At 39.8% G+C, this 15,983-nt stretch overlaps 1 protein-coding gene across 2 annotated transcripts in view; it reads left to right on the top strand.

Annotated features, from left to right (window-relative positions):
• UST (uronyl 2-sulfotransferase) overlaps positions 1–15,983 on the top strand; it is a 304,142-nt gene that overhangs the window by 168,534 nt on the left and 119,625 nt on the right. The window lies entirely within an intron of this gene.

The raw sequence follows: 15,983 nt of genomic DNA, 5'->3' as shown, positions 1-15,983 counted from the left end.
GTTTTAACAGTCAACAAAATAATGCAAATGCATTTTGTTTACTGGTGGATTTATTCTTTGTTCATCCTTCAAATAATTTGAGATATATAGAAAATGTAAAACAATGATAAAATATAAGCAAAAACATATCAAGTACATGGTAAATATAATTTGAAATTAAAACTGTCTGGAGACTATAAATTCCAAAAAAAATTGCTGTAATTGAACAACCGTTACTCTGAATTTCCTAGTAGCTACAGGAAAAATGAGGCTGTAAGTAGTAACATAGTTCTTAATATCTGTGCAGCAGAAATATACTAGTTTTTCAGATAGCATAGTGGAGTAGAGAGCATGAATTTGGGGTTGAATACCAAAGCTCTGTAGTTGACCTTGGGCAAATGTTAATCCTTCTAATTATTGTTTCTCTTATCTTTTATATGGGAGTACTTGTACTCATAGTTTTGGGTTGTTTCTTAAGAAGATAATTACATACACAGTCAGTTCAGTCGCTCAGTCATGTCTGACACTTTGCAACCCCATGGACTGCAGTACGCCAGGCCTCCCTGTCCATCACCAACTCCCGGAGCTTGCTCAAACTCATGTCCATATGAGGTACCAACAAACAAGACCCTTGAGATGAGAAAAAAAAATGTGAAAATTAGGAGACACTGTGGTTGATTTGGTTGATTACATCCCAGTCACTAACACAGAAGTGAATTGTGTGGTGCTGTATTTTATGGCGTCCCTCACTGACCACAAAGGACATGATGACAAAATAGTATTTGATTGAAGAAGCTCATAATGGGGCCAAGAAATTATGTTCCAAAAGACAGCCTTGTGATGTCCTAACTTGGTCCAAGGCTAAAAATCCAGAGTGTCCAGAGAAATTAGGATTCTGTCCTTCAAACAATATCCTAGTGTACTGTGTCCATCAGCCAACCTTTTGATAGACAAACAGAGAGCCACTCAAATACAGAGTCTCTGAAGGGGGCCTGGAGTGGAGGTATTAGTGAATGATGGACCCCTGTGTGTCACTGATGTAGGCTGGACATCAGGCCTTGCTAAGACTCTGGTCCAGGATAACTCTCCTTCTGTTGGCAAGCACTGGATGTTACCTCACTGCTCCAGAGAAACGCCAGTCAAAGACCCAGCAATGGACCCTTAAAACCCATGTCTTTTCCCTTCTGTTTATTCTTCAGCTTCCTTTATTTTACCACATTTGTCTGTCTTCACATAAACTCCCCTAACAAAGATTTTCTTATTGCTTATTCAGATCTACTCCTTGACAGTTACAGGGAAAACCAGGAATTTTATACCTGATGGAGACTCTCTAGCTGTTAAGACAGTTTTTTGCTCTGTAAATTGTCTTCCTTTCTTTTCTTTCTATCAGATAGTAAAGTCTTGAGGGATGGCAAATAAAAAATATTTTGGAGAATAATGATTCTTTTACTTAACAGTGTTTGATAGTCTGAATGTAATAATAGCTCCCTTCCTCTGTGACTCAAGAGTAAAGAATCCACCTGTAATGCAGGAGATGCAGGTTTGATCCCTGGGTTGGAAAGATCCCCTGGAGGAGGACATGGCAACCACTCCAGTATTCTTGCCTGGAGAATCGCATGTATGAGAGGAGCCTGGTGGGCTCTAGTCCATAGGGTCACAAAGAGTCAGACACGACTGAAAGGACTGAGCACGCATGCATGCATAGTAAATGGGATGCTTCATCTATCTTGGTGGAAATTTCTGAAAAAATCTGTTTACACAGCACCAAGTAACAAATGAAAAAAAGAACCAACCTTCAGATACGATGGAAATGTACTCTCCATGGTCAGATCCATGCTGATGGATTGGGTCTATATTACATCCCACTCTTGTTCAAAATTAATTCATTTATAAAAAAGTCATACTTGTAAAAAGCCTCCAACATGTAGGCAGTATGACATTTGTTCATCTGAGAGCAATTTTTTTTTATCTTATTACCATCTCTAGCTAAAAATACCTTATGAATCCTAGATTCTTATGCGGAGTTAATCTTCCAGCTCAAGTTCACCTTGTTGCTAATTCTCCATTTCATTTCAGTGCGTGGGGGTTGATGTCATTTCATGTAGAAGGGGAATGTATTTCATCTGTCCACTTCTCCAGCTGTCAACAAACGTGTGCCTGGGAGAAAGCTGCAGGGGTATATTTGGGCCACAACCAGCAAATAGAGCCTTGTCATTGTTTAGAAATGGTCTCTGTGTCTGCCACTCTAACTCCCTCTTCTGCAGCTGAGGAATGGGGTTTCATGAATGGGTGTTTGAAGAATGAAGAACAATGGGGCCTTTGAGTACTTGGGTATAGTAGGCCTTATTTGTTGCTTACCCAACTCTCATCTCCCCACAATATCCTCTTCTTTAGCAGAAATCTGATTTTACTCAAATTTTACTCTGTGGGGAAGGTAATCCCATCCCTACATCAAAGATGACTCATGAGTAATTTAAGCCTATAGTGGTTGTCTCATTTAGTTTGCTAATTGTTAGTTGAGATGTGGGCTGGTGGCTTAGACCTGACTAAGGAAACATGAGGCAAAGTTTTCTTAGGACCTTCTAAGTAACACTTTCATATCTCATAGGAAGCACTTGAGAAAGATAATTTCTTCTTCCTCTGGAGTTTGATGTTCTTCATGTGATGGCTGGAATTGCAGCAGCCATCTTGCAATATGAGGAGAGCTAATATCAGGACAATACTGACATACTAGGAGAGCAGAGAAAAATGGAACAAAAATATGGAATGAATTCTACAGTCTCCATGCCCAAGGACATCTGTTTTGAAAGAGAATATGTTTTCATTTTATTTATTTATTTCTAAGAGAATACAGGGATATTGCAGGTTTTGTTTCAGACCACTGCAATAAAGTGAGTGAAGCAATAAAGTGAATCACATTAACTTTTTGGTTTCCCTTTCCCAGTGAGTATCAAATTTATGTTTACCAAATGGAGTATAGTACATGCTCAATAGCTGTGTCTTTAAAAACAAAATCCAGTTCAGTTCAGTTCAGTCACTCAGTCATGTCCAACTCTTTGCAACCCCATGGACTGCAGCACACCAGGCCTCCCTGTCCATCACCAACTCCCAGAGCTTACTCAGACTCATGTCCATTGAGTCAGTGATGCCATCTAATCATCTCATCCTCTGTTGTCCCCTTCTTCTCCTGCTTTCAGTCTTTCCCAGCATCAGGGTCTTTTCCAATGAGTCAGTTCTTTGAATCAGGTGGCCAAAGTATTGGAGTTTCAGCTTCAGCATCAGTCCTTCCAATGAATATTAGGACTGATTTCCTTTAGGATGGACTAATTGGACCTCCTTATAGTCCAAGGGACTCTCAAGAGTCTTCTCCACCACCATAGTTTGAAAGCATCAATTCTTTGATGCTCAGCTTTCTTTATAGTACAACTCTCACATCCATACATGACTACTGGAAAAATGGTAGCTTTGACTAGACAGATCTTTGTTGGCAAAGTAATAATGTCTCTGCTTTTTAATATGCTATCTAGGTTGCTCATAACTTCTCTTCCAAGGAGCAAGCGTCTTTTAATTTCATGGCTGCAGTCACCATCTGCAGTGATTTCGGATACTTTATTGTTTAAAAATGCTATCATCTGTCTGAGTGTTCATGAGTTGTAGCAATAACATCAAAGATTGTGGATCACCATGAAAATAGAATAATAATGAAAAAGTTTGAAATATTGTGAGAATTACCAAAGTTTGACACAGAGACACAAAGTGAACAAATGCTATTGGAAAATGGCACCAGTAGACTTGCTGGGTACGAAGTTGCCACAAACTTCCAATTTGTGAAGAAAAAAAGCAGTATCTATGAAGCACAATAAAGTAAAACACAACAAAATGAGGTGTGCCTCTATATTTTTCTTACTGTTTGAATTGGGTTGGGTTTTCTGTTACCTGCCAGCAAAAGTGTCCTTATTGATATATGGAGATATGACATAAAGCAATCCTGAAAATTCTTTAGTCATGTTCAACCCAGTTGTTGTTAGAGGCTGCAGCTCCTCAGTTTTCTTGCTTTGTCTTTTTAAGCCCAGTGGGCATGAGGGGGCAACATTAACAGTTGATGAATTTTGCATGATGCATTCTCCTTTCATATCACCCGGGCAATGCACATGTCCTCATGAAGGTGAAAAATGCCCAAGAAGCCAACTCTGTGTAGACAAATCAAGCTGAGAGAGCTAGAAAGTTCTTTATTGGTAGCTACCAACAAGAATTTGGTAGGTTATTTGGACAAAGGGAAAATGACTGAATCAAGACTATACTGTTTCTAGAGATATCAAATCATAGCTTCCAAGCTGGCTCAGCATTAAAGAATCTGCCTGCCATGCTGGAGACACAGGAGACGCACGTTCTATCCTTGTGTCGGAAAGAGCCCCTGGAGAAGGAAATGGCAACCCACTCCAGTATTCCTGCCTGGAGAATCCTGTGGACAGAGGAGCCTAATGGGCTATAGTCCACAAGGTCATGAAGAGTCAAACGTGACTGAAGTGGCTGAACATGCTTGCACCAAGGCATAGCTTAAATGTCATGCTCTCTATGAAACCTTCCCTGAGTCCCCAAGGCCAAGTCCATCACTCTTTCTGCCTGTACCATATCCTTGACAGGGTTCTTGCCACAGGTTATCAAAGCATGTGGTGCCCATGGTTGGTTCGCTTGGCTAGACTGAGTTCATACAGGGCAGGAGACTTGTAACCTTTGTTGTATTCGCCCATTTGACAGCGATTTATTCTTTATCTACTATGTGTCAGACATTGAGTTGTACTGAAGATACAGTAGTAAGGAAAAGCAGAGGTGCTTCTACAGCCTTGGAATTTAGACTCTAGTCCAAGACAGACCATCAGATCATCACAATAATCAATTAACTTCATGCCAATAAGCAAATGATTGGCACTCAGGAATTATCTGTTGAGTTCAGTCACAAAATTTTCAATATTCCACAGGGTCTCTTATCTTCCTGGAGGCTTGCCTAGGGTCATATTATGAGGGAAAGTCTCCCCACGACTAGCAAGATTCAGCCACAGTGTGCAAGCTCTTTTCAAGCCTCTACTTGCATAAGCTTGCTAATGTCTCGTTGACAAAAGCAAGCTGCATGGCCAGGCCCAGGGTCTCTGTGGGAGGATGTTATACTCTTCATGGATATAGGCTGGTGGGATTGGTTAGGGGCAGTTACTGTCCAAATCTGCCACACTATTTTTCAAGTGTTGGTTTTGTTATGAAAACCTTAAACAATGATCATTTGAATCCAAGGATAAGGTTCTTGCTATAAATTCATACTCCCAAATTTGATTCAGACATTTTAAACGGGAAAAACGATGGTGTGATTCACAATGAACAGTGGATCTAAGGCTTTGATCTTAAAGTTTTTACATGGTGCTATGATGAGAGGGGAGTATTGGCAACCAAGTGTGTCTGGTCACCTAGTCTTTGTACTATTTACAATGAGGGTAGTCTTCCCTTATGAAGACTGTAATGAAGATATTTGACTCTTCTCCCCACCAGTAATCAGAGGAAACCGTTCTAAAATGAATGGTTGGCCCATACCAGCAATACCTGCTATAAATTACAAAATGTATAGTGTGCCAATACTTCTCCTCTATTGCATTATAACAAATGAATTTTTAAATTATGTTCAGAATCTAAATTCCTAACTAAAAATAACATAGGACAGAAATAAACCTTAACTTGAAGGAGACTTTCAAATCTTAAAAGTCGATATAAAGTGTCTGCATATTGTATCTGAAGAAGCCTGTGATTAAGAGAAAATGTGTTATAGATCTGAAAAGAAAGTGAAAGTCACTCAGTCATGTCCAACTCTTTGTGACTCCATGGACGAATGGTGAGTTAAACTCTGTATGTGGGTCTAGTGGAAAGATTATCTACCCCAAGGCATCTATGAAATTACATATTCTGGTTCAAAAGTTAATGTATAAAATCACCTGAATTGATTAATAATTGCAATGAAACAACTCCAGATCTAGAACTAATTTGAGGACCCTGAGTTCCTCTCTGCTCTTAACTGGAAAATCCACAACTCTGATATCCAGGATTTTGTTTAATAAAGACTTTTGGATCACTGAATACGTAGCATAGAAGGTCGTGCCAGAAATGGCTAGAATTGGTCCAAATTTACTACTGCAGTACCACTTATAGTGTGTTTGAGTGCAACAAAACATATGAGGCATATCCACATGCATGTACACACACACAGGAAGATGAGAGTCAAATAAGATTGACATAACCATATTGGGTTTCTCTATTTCATTTTGATAATAAAAGCCATGGACAAGGTTTAAGGGACTCTTAGAAGAGTCAGAGGTTTCAAACACAAGTGCAGTAGGCCTACCATATATATGTGGAAGCAAACGATTTGAAGTAATCCTTCAGGATGGTTTATCCTCTAAAACTTTTGCATCCTCCCATGGCATGTAAACTTCATCTCATTTCTGCCAAACATACGAGTATTCCATACTCATGAGCTAGACTGAGGGTTGAAGTTTAAAATTTGTAAATTTCATACATTATGTACCATATAGTGAGATACCCAGATTATGGACATGTATTCTGTGATTTGCATACTGACCAGAGAAAGAAACATGAATGTCACAGAATTAGAACTGAATGTGCCTTTTCCTAATATGTATATTTTCTTCAGTTCAGCTCAGTTGCTCAGTCATGTCTGACTCTTGTGACTGCATGGACTGCAGCACACCAGGCCTCCCTGCCCATCACCAACTCCTGGAGTTTACTCAAACTCGTGTCCATTGAGTCACTGATGCCATCCAACCATCTCATCCTCTGTCGTCCCCTTCTCCTCCTGCCTTCAATCTTTCCCAGCATCAGGGTCTTTTCCAATGAGTCAGTTCTTTGAATCAGGTGGCCAAAGTATTGGAGTTTCACCTTCAGCATCAGTCCTTCCAATGAATATTAGGACTGATTTCCTTTAGGATAGACTGGTTGGATCTCCTTGCTGTCCAAGGAACTCTCAAGAGCCTTCTTCAACACCACAGTTCAAAAGCATCAATTCTTCGGCACTTAGCTTTCTTTGTAGTCCAACTCCCACATCCACACATGACTACTGGAAAAACCATAGCTTTGATTAGATGGACCTTTGTTGGCAAAGTCATGTCTCTGCTTTTTAATATGCTGTCTAAGTTGGTCATAACTTTTCTTCCAAGGAGCAAGCATCTTTTAATTTCATGGCTGCAGTCACCATCTGCAGTGATTTTGGAGCCCAAAAAAATAAAGTATATTTTCTTAGCATTTGTCAGCTTGAAATTTGAAAATGTTCATAGGTTCATGGTATTGATAACATTCGCCCAAGGTCACCTGAGATTTGAGTTTTTAGTCAAACTGGAAGTAATTTTTTTCTGAAGCATACTTCAAAGTTCAACTATGATGGTTTAATCATCACTTCCAAAAATTAATTCTGGCTCCTTGGGGGAAATTGCTTCTTTGTATGGTATGTCATTACAGTGTGCAGGGTATTACATTCCTAGAAATAGTGTAATGATGTTGTACATGATGGAGATGAGGACACTAGATAGACCAGAGTGGAATATTTGGGGCACAGGATGCCATTTAAATAACCTTCTGAGCATCTGTAAGAATTGTATATCCCTGCCTTAACATCATGGGAAGTGAACAGAAGGAACCTTGAAATCACTGGTTTCAGTACCTCCAGTTTATCCATGAGGAAAATTTGGCCTAGAGATGTTGATCAAGGTCCCATGTTCAGAGTCACTCAACTAGTTTGGCCAACAGGAAAATCAGTTTCCTGACTTTCAGTCAGGTGGCCAAAGTACTGGAGTTTCAGCTTCAGCATCAGTCCTTCCAATGAATATCCAGGGTTAGGGCTGGATTTTAACCCAGTAAATGATACTCTCTTCTGAAGTTACTAAATTATTCATTTCAATCCATATTATTATCAAGATATCACTTGGAAATGCCTTAGAAATTAACACAAGATTTTAATATTTTTCCTTGTCAAATATGGTGATGCTGGTGATGCTGGTGGTAATAAAGAACCTGCCTGCCAATGCAGGAGGTGAAAAAGACATGGGTTCGATCCTTGGATCAGGAAGATCTCCTGGAGGAGGGCATAGCAGCTCACTCCAGTATTCTTGCCTGGAGAATCCCCTGGACAGAGGAGCCTGGAGGGCTACAGTCCATAGGGTTGCAAAGAGTTGGACGTGACTGAGCGACTGAGCATAGCACAGCAGCAGTTTATCATATATATTCATCAAAGAAATAGGAAAAAAAGTTCCAGTAATTTATGCTGCCCATGGATTCCAGCTCTATGGGCACTCACAGTTGTCTTTTGGAAACTCTGGCATTTCTGTATATGTCCCATTCTTATTTGGGCTTGTCATGTAATAAATCTTCCTTTATGCTCTTCTTATGTTTTTTTCTCCCTTCTACAGTTTTAACCATTTCAAGTTCTCTGTTGTTTTTTGTTTTTTAAGACCATCACCAAACACTAAAGTCTGTATGGGGCTCAGCCTTCCAGTAGTGCTGTCCAGAACTCAGCAGTGATTCTCACTGGCTTTTGCCCATCAAGTCATTTTAGGTCTTTTAACAGATGCATCTGTTTCCTAATCACCATCGACTCTCCGATCCCTGGACCCTCCATTCTAGAGGAGGAAACATACAGGACCCGTTAAAGAACTCTCTTTTCCCTCACACTACCTTTTGCATGGAAAACTCTTTCTACCCCTAATTCTCAAATCACATCTTTGTATCATCTAGTTATTTATAACCCGTCTTCATCCAGAAACCTTGCCAGATCTGAAACTTATGCTTTCTCCTTTCCCCCTGCTCCTACATGAGATAGTTCCATGTCTAATGCTATCTACAGAAAGACAAATAGAGCTGTACAAATCCACCTGTTCTATTCCTCTAATAGACTGGGTCTACCTGGTTTGTGCATGTGGATAACATGTTTGTGCATGTGGATTAAATACACAAACTGTTGGGACGAAAACACTGTAAAAATGTTGTTTTAGAACCAATATTGTCGTTTTTAAGAAGAGGGAGACAGAGGGTGAGATGGTGGGGTGGCATCACTGACTCAGTGGACCTGAGTTTGAGCAAGCTCCAGGAAATAGTGAAGGACAGGGAAGCCTGGCATGCTGCTGTCCATGGCGTTGCAAAGAGGCAGACACGACTGAGCGACTGAACAACAAAGACAGCAACCCCTCTTACAGATGAGGACACTGAGGCTCCAAGACGCAAGGCGACCAGTTCCTGGCACTGCAGTGTCCTAGGGAATTTCCAGGTGGAGATTCACAGAATGGATTAAAACTGCTCAAATCCTGTGGACAGTGAGCACCACACCTGTCGCTGAGTTCTAGCCTCACGAAACCATGGCTGTGGCCTCATTGGTGTGAGGAACCATGGAATGGAGGTGCTGAAAAATCACAAAATGACTTTTATTCCTCAAAGAACATCACTTCATCTTTAGGATAACATGGATACTAAGGGTCTAATGCTTTGATGGTGTATAGTATGAATTTCAGTCAACCTACACATTCAGTTGGCTATGAGTTCCCTCATAGCTTAGTGGTAAAGAATCTACCTGCAATGCAGGAGACCCAGGTTTGATCCCTGGGTCAGCATGATCCCCTGGAGAAAGAAATGGCAACCCACTCCAGTATTCTTGCCTGGGAAACCCTGTGGAGAGAGGAACCTGGCGGGCTACTGTCCATGGTGTCACAAGGAGTCAGACATGACTTACCGACTGAGCACCTCTGCACGCACATTCAGTTAACCAGCATGTGCGTGCTTGATGCTAAGTCACTAAAATCATATCTGACTATGCAACACTATGGACTAGCCTGCCAGGCTCCTCTGTCCATGGGATTCTCCAGCCAAGAATACTGGAGTGGGTTGCTATTTCCTTCTCCTGGGGATCTTCCCAATCCAGGGATCGAACATCTCTTAAGTCTCCTCCATTGGCAGGCAAACTCTTTATCACCAGGACCACTTGGGGAGCCCGTTAACCAGCGTATTTGTTCTCTAATCATTCTAGGGGATGGGACCCTACTCTAGTGTGAGCATATCTGTCAGGTTAATCATGACTTTGAACTGTGGGTAAGAGGCCAGCAGCACTCTGGAGAGTCCGTGACAGTGCCTTTCACCCAGACTCTTCTCCAGTATCATGCAAGCAACCTTCTCCCCCACCATAATCCCTCATGATGCTGTTTGGAAGCAGCCAACAGCTTAACCTGGAAGGCTAGGAGTCTACTACAATAGTGATTCTTCTAAACGGACCTAGCGGTAGCAGGGTCCCAAAGAAGCCTTTAGAGCCAGCCTCCTGACCCTCATCATCCTAGACTTTCTGTTTCAGTTCGTCTCCAAGTGGGGCCCAGAAATCCGGAGTTTTAGGAGTTTCACAGGTAATTCAAATATATAGCCATCCAGGAACTAGAGCTTGTAACACACTATATTAAATATCGTTTTGCAAAGACTTGAAAGCAGGATTGATGTTCATTCTTCCGACAAGACCAGTCCCCAGAGAGATCTATAATCATGGACTATGAAAAATCTAGGTCCAGACCAAGTTTGCTTTTTACCTAGAAAGGCTTCCTTCTCCGCCCCATTTCAAACCTGGGGGAAGCTAGTGAATTGTGGATGTCATCTGGTGGTAGTTACTGTTGTGCTCAGGATTTTGGAAAGACTTCTGTTTATTTGGCACGCTCCACACAAGCCTGTCAGGCCCTGGGGATTTGTGGCATTTGCAGAACTTACAAGGCAGGCAACATAAAAATATATAATTCACTGAGTGAAATATTTGGGAGCTCCCTTCACTTTTACAAATTGGCCATAAAATAGAAACCACAGACATAACATTCATGTAACCATAGTTGCCAAGAATGAAGAATCACTTGGGGTGCGGGTGGGAGGGGGAGGGTTTTTGTTGTGTGCATCTTTGTAGGATAGACAAAGAAAGAGTAAGTATTGAAAATTTGTGTGCAAATGATAATAGGGACATTAAAGTTGAAATGCCTAACAATTGGCAAATATATGTTGAGGAAAAAATCGGGATTTTGATGTAAAGAGGGCTTTAGACGTCTTTTCACAGTCATTAAGTTTACCACTGGAGGATATTTGCTTGTCTTGATAGACATTTTAAGTGCATTTAGGATTTTGTATACATTTTACTATGACGTATTGCTTCCTGTTTTTTTCCTTTCTTAGTGAAGTGGGTCACAATATCTGAGGCAGCTGGGACTGCTTACAATAGGTTAGGGGAAGGAATAAAGGGAATACTATATCCTTCTCCTCTTCCCGTCCCGTTATCTGCTCTGGCACTCCAGACTTACATTAGCTTATAAAATGCATCCTGAGGAAGGAGCAAGAGGCCAGTCGGCTCCTGTCAGTCCCAGCTGAGCATCTGGGGACATAGTAATTGATGAGTAATGCCCGAAGATTCTAGTTGTGAGAGCAGACTGTTGAACAATAGCATTTAATGAGATTGCACACATTCAAGACATGACAAAAAGAAAGAGCATCTCTGTTGCAGAAGCCAAACTAAAGGTCATTTTCACCTTTTGATGTTTTATTATATTAAATAGAGTGTCATTTGGGGGTCAGGTTAGCTGTGAGCTGGGTTTTAGTTGTTACATAGTACTTTTTTTAGCTTTGTGACCTTGAACATGCCAAATAATCTCTCTGGCCTTGGTTACTCATCTAAAAATAGTCTTAATATCCATCTCACAGGGTACTTGAGGAGATGAAAAGACAACATAAAGCTCTAGTCAAGTCAAACACAGATTGGGCTGCGGGTGGGGATGAAAGAGACTAGTGGTACAGGGTGGGAAGGGAGTTGGAAGGGGATGGATTAATCCACATTGTCTCTAGACCTCAAACTCTGTCATTCTGTGAATCTGTGATCTATGGGAAAGAGGAGGGCACACAGGAGAGTCACTTAGGTACTGTTAATGATGTTTACATTATTTGAAAATTTAAATTCCTAGAGAAATGTACACTAGAGTGAAGACAGTTATGCTATTTGATTCATTATTGTTAACAAAGATTTAAAAATTTACATGGCACAGAGCTTGCACAGGGGAGGTCAGGGTCAGCCCTCCATAAAAATCTCTCCTGTTTTTTACCATCATTTCAGAAAGTACACATTACAGAAAAGATGACAAAGTTGGTAAAACAGACTTCAGGAGCAGATTTATAGTTCTACTAAAAACAAGGATGAGCAGCAACTCATTGCCATTGTTAATTTTAATGCCTATCCCAAACCCCCAAATCAACTCATTGATCTGGCCTGACTTAATTTGCCAATTTCCAGTGAATTCCATAGGTTTTTAGAAAGGATTTAAAAGCCCCGCCCTAAGTTTGAGAAAGGTTATTATTTGTGATGGTGTATTGTATGCTGTGGCTCAGACGGTAAAGGATCTGCCTGTAATGCAGGATACCCAGGTTTGTTCAATCCCTGGGAGGGGAAGATCCTCTGGAGGAAGGCATGCCAATCCGCTCCAATATTCATGCCTGGAGAATTCCATGGACAGAGGAGCCTGGCAGGCTATGGTCCATAGGGTTGCAAAGAGTCGGACACAACTGAAGTGACTTAGCACACACTTCCTGTGCTGATTAACCACGAAATTCAGGAGAAATCATTTCCACCTCAGGTTTCTAAGTGCCTCTGTTCTTCATCTAAATCTTCTAAGATACATTTTGCACTCTTAGAATAAAGTACTTTATATGCTATAACACACCTTCTAGGTCACCAATTTAGTTATAACAAATTTTGACTAAATTGCCGTTCTATGCTGTGCTAAGAGACAAGGAAAAATGTATTCATCCAATTCTTGAACAGTTTCATTCCCCAAAGAAATTACAAGTTGTGTTTATTTTGGCAGCTTTGTCACAATCACAGTCTATCTCCCAGCCTGGTTATTACAGAAAATCCAACTCACAAACACTAGTAATGCAATTCCACTAAATGTGAAGCCCAGTTCAACCTCCCTGGGTCATAACCTCATGAATAAGAACTAAATGATTCATCCGAATATCTGAACTTCCACAGTTGTTTCCAGAGAACAGACTTTTGAGGTACTCACTGATTGAACCGCAAATGAAAGGACCTATTATACTGATGGTCTTTTTTACCCTGGTGACTTTTATTAGCATTTGGTCAGAAAGATCAGCTGTATTGGAAGATTATCCTGGTCTCACAGTTTAGTGGAATCATTGTGTTAGTGTTAAACAGTACATTAAGCCCTTCAGAGCTGCCAAGAACTAATCGATGTCTGTTGAGACCCTATGTATCCAAGGCATTTTCTAGGCACCATGAGGGCACATAGTAGAAGATATTATGACTGACCCTGAGGAAACAAAGTATTGCTCATTTAAAAAATACGTATGTGAAGAATTATATCAAAATGGTATATGACTGGTTGCTAAGTAAGTGATATTAGTACTATATTTTACTCCAATGACAATTAGCCTTGAAGCTCCAAATTTACAAAATGCTGCTCTGCCTATAAAACATTTTAAGAAAATTAAACCTATAATTACAAAGGCAAAAATTCAAATTGCATACCATAGCCAAGTTTGAGATATATCTAGATATGTTGTACTATACTCTTTAACTTTGAGCCTTTTATGGCCTTCTGTTATGGATATGTGCTGAATGATGGAATCTTTTGATTATTTTATTTGTCAATTACTGTTGAATGCCAAGCATTCAATATGGAAATAATATCTTTATTGGGGATTTAAATATTTAATCAGATACTTTTTATAATTGCTTCTTAGTCTATCAAAATTATTATAACTTGGCAATTAGAAAAGAAAAAGCAATAAAAGGCATCCATACTGCAAGGGAAGAAGTAAAACTATCTCTGTTTGCAGATGACATGATCAAATATATTGAAAATCCTAAAGAATCCACACAAAGAAACTATTAAAGCTAATAAAATGAGTTCAGCAGGGTTGGAGGATACAAGATCAATATACAAAAACCAGTTGGATTTCTACCAGTGAGCAGCCAATCCAAAAATTAAATTAAAAAACAGTTCCATTTATAATGGTGGTTTAGTCACTAAGTTGTGTCCAACTCTTATGATCCCATGGATTATGGCCCGCCAGGCTCCTCTGTCCATGGGATTCTTCAGGAAAGAATACTGGAGTGGCCTTGCTAAAAACTAACAAGGGGGCACTCTTTCTGTCCCCTTCTGATGTCATTGTCAGAAGCTTTCTCTATCTCTTTTATAAAACTTTATTACACACACACACACACACACAAAGAATACTGGAGTGGGTTGCCTTTCCTTTTCCAGGGAATCTTTCTGACCCAGGGATCAAATTTAGATCTCCTGCACTTCAGGCAGATTATTTACCACTAAGCTATCAGGGAAGACCATTTAAAATAGCATCAAAAAATAAATAAAAGAATTATAGGGCTTATACACTGAAAATTGAAAAACATCAATGAAACAAATTAAAGGAAAATCCAGTACGTGGAAAGACTTCTATGTTCATGGATTGGAAGACTTAATGTTATTAAAATGGCAGTAGTCCCTATATTGATCTATTAATTACACACAGTCCCTGTCAAAATCTCGACTGCCTCTTTTGCAGAAATTGACAAGCTGATCCTAAAATTCATAAGGAAATGCAAGGGGCCCAGAATAGCCAAAACAATCTTGGTAAAGAAGAACACAGTTGCACGGATTCACCCTTCCTGATTTCAAAATTTAGATTAAAGAAATAGTAAGCTAGATTCTGTGGTACTGGCATAAGATAAACATATAGATCAATGGAATAGGACTGACAGTCCAGAAATAAAACTGTAGTTTTATGGTTAGTGGGTTTTCAGTAAGGGTGTCAAACAAATAGAGGGGGGAAAAAAGTCTTTTCAAAAACATGCTGCTGAGGCAGATGGATATTCACATGCAATGGAATGAAGTTAGATCACTAGCTCACACCATACACACAATTAACTCAAAATGAATCAAAGACCTGAATATTAGCACTAAAACTATGAAACTTCCAAGAGAAAATACAGCTGTATATCTTTGTGACTTTGGATTAGGCAATGGTTTCTTAGATACGATACTGAAAGCGCAAGCAACCAAAGAAAAACTAGATAAATTGGATTCCATGAAGACTACAATCTTATGCTTTGACATTTCAAGAAAGTGAAAAGACGATCCACAGAATGGGAGAATATATTTGCAAATTCAGAAAAAATATAGAACTCTCAAAACTCGATGGATCGTGAACAGGATCCTACTTACTGCACAGGGAACTCTTGCTCAGGGTTATGTGGCAGCCTGGATAGGAAAGGGAGTTTGGGGGAGAATGGATACATGCATAGGTGTGGCTGAGTCCCTTTGATGTCCGCCTGAAACTACCACAACATTGTTAACAGGTTATACTCCAATGTAAAATAAAACATTAAAAAAAAGTGAAATCTGAAAAAAAACTGAAAAGACAAGTAACCAATTTTAAAATGAGCAGTGTTTGAACAGACATTTGTCCAAAGAAAATATACAAATGGCCAGTAAACACATGAAATATGCTCAACATCATTAGTCATCAGGGAAATGCAAATCAAAACCACAGTGAGATACCACTTCACACCCATTAGGATGGCTATAATAATAATAATAATAATAAAAACAGGCAATAGCAAGTGTTGGCAAGGATGTGGAGAAATTGAAACTCTCATGCATTGCTGGTGGGAATATAAAATGGTGCAGCTGTATTAAAAACAGTTTGGCAGTTCTTCAAAAAATTAAACATAGAGTTACCGTATCCAGCGTTTCTACTCTCAGGATTTACCCAAGGGGAATAAAAAACATATGTATACACAAAGACATATAGACAAATGTTCACAGCATCATTACTCATGGTAGGCAAAAGGTGGAAACAATCCAGTGTCCATCAACTGATAAATATATAAACAAAATATGGCCAGTCCATACAAGGTAATATTATTTGGCCAT

The sequence above is a fragment of the Odocoileus virginianus genome, chromosome 34 (assembly GCF_023699985.2).
Source record: "Odocoileus virginianus isolate 20LAN1187 ecotype Illinois chromosome 34, Ovbor_1.2, whole genome shotgun sequence".
Classification (NCBI taxonomy): domain Eukaryota; kingdom Metazoa; phylum Chordata; class Mammalia; order Artiodactyla; family Cervidae; genus Odocoileus; species Odocoileus virginianus.
This window is presented reverse-complemented; position numbering and strand designations above follow the sequence as displayed.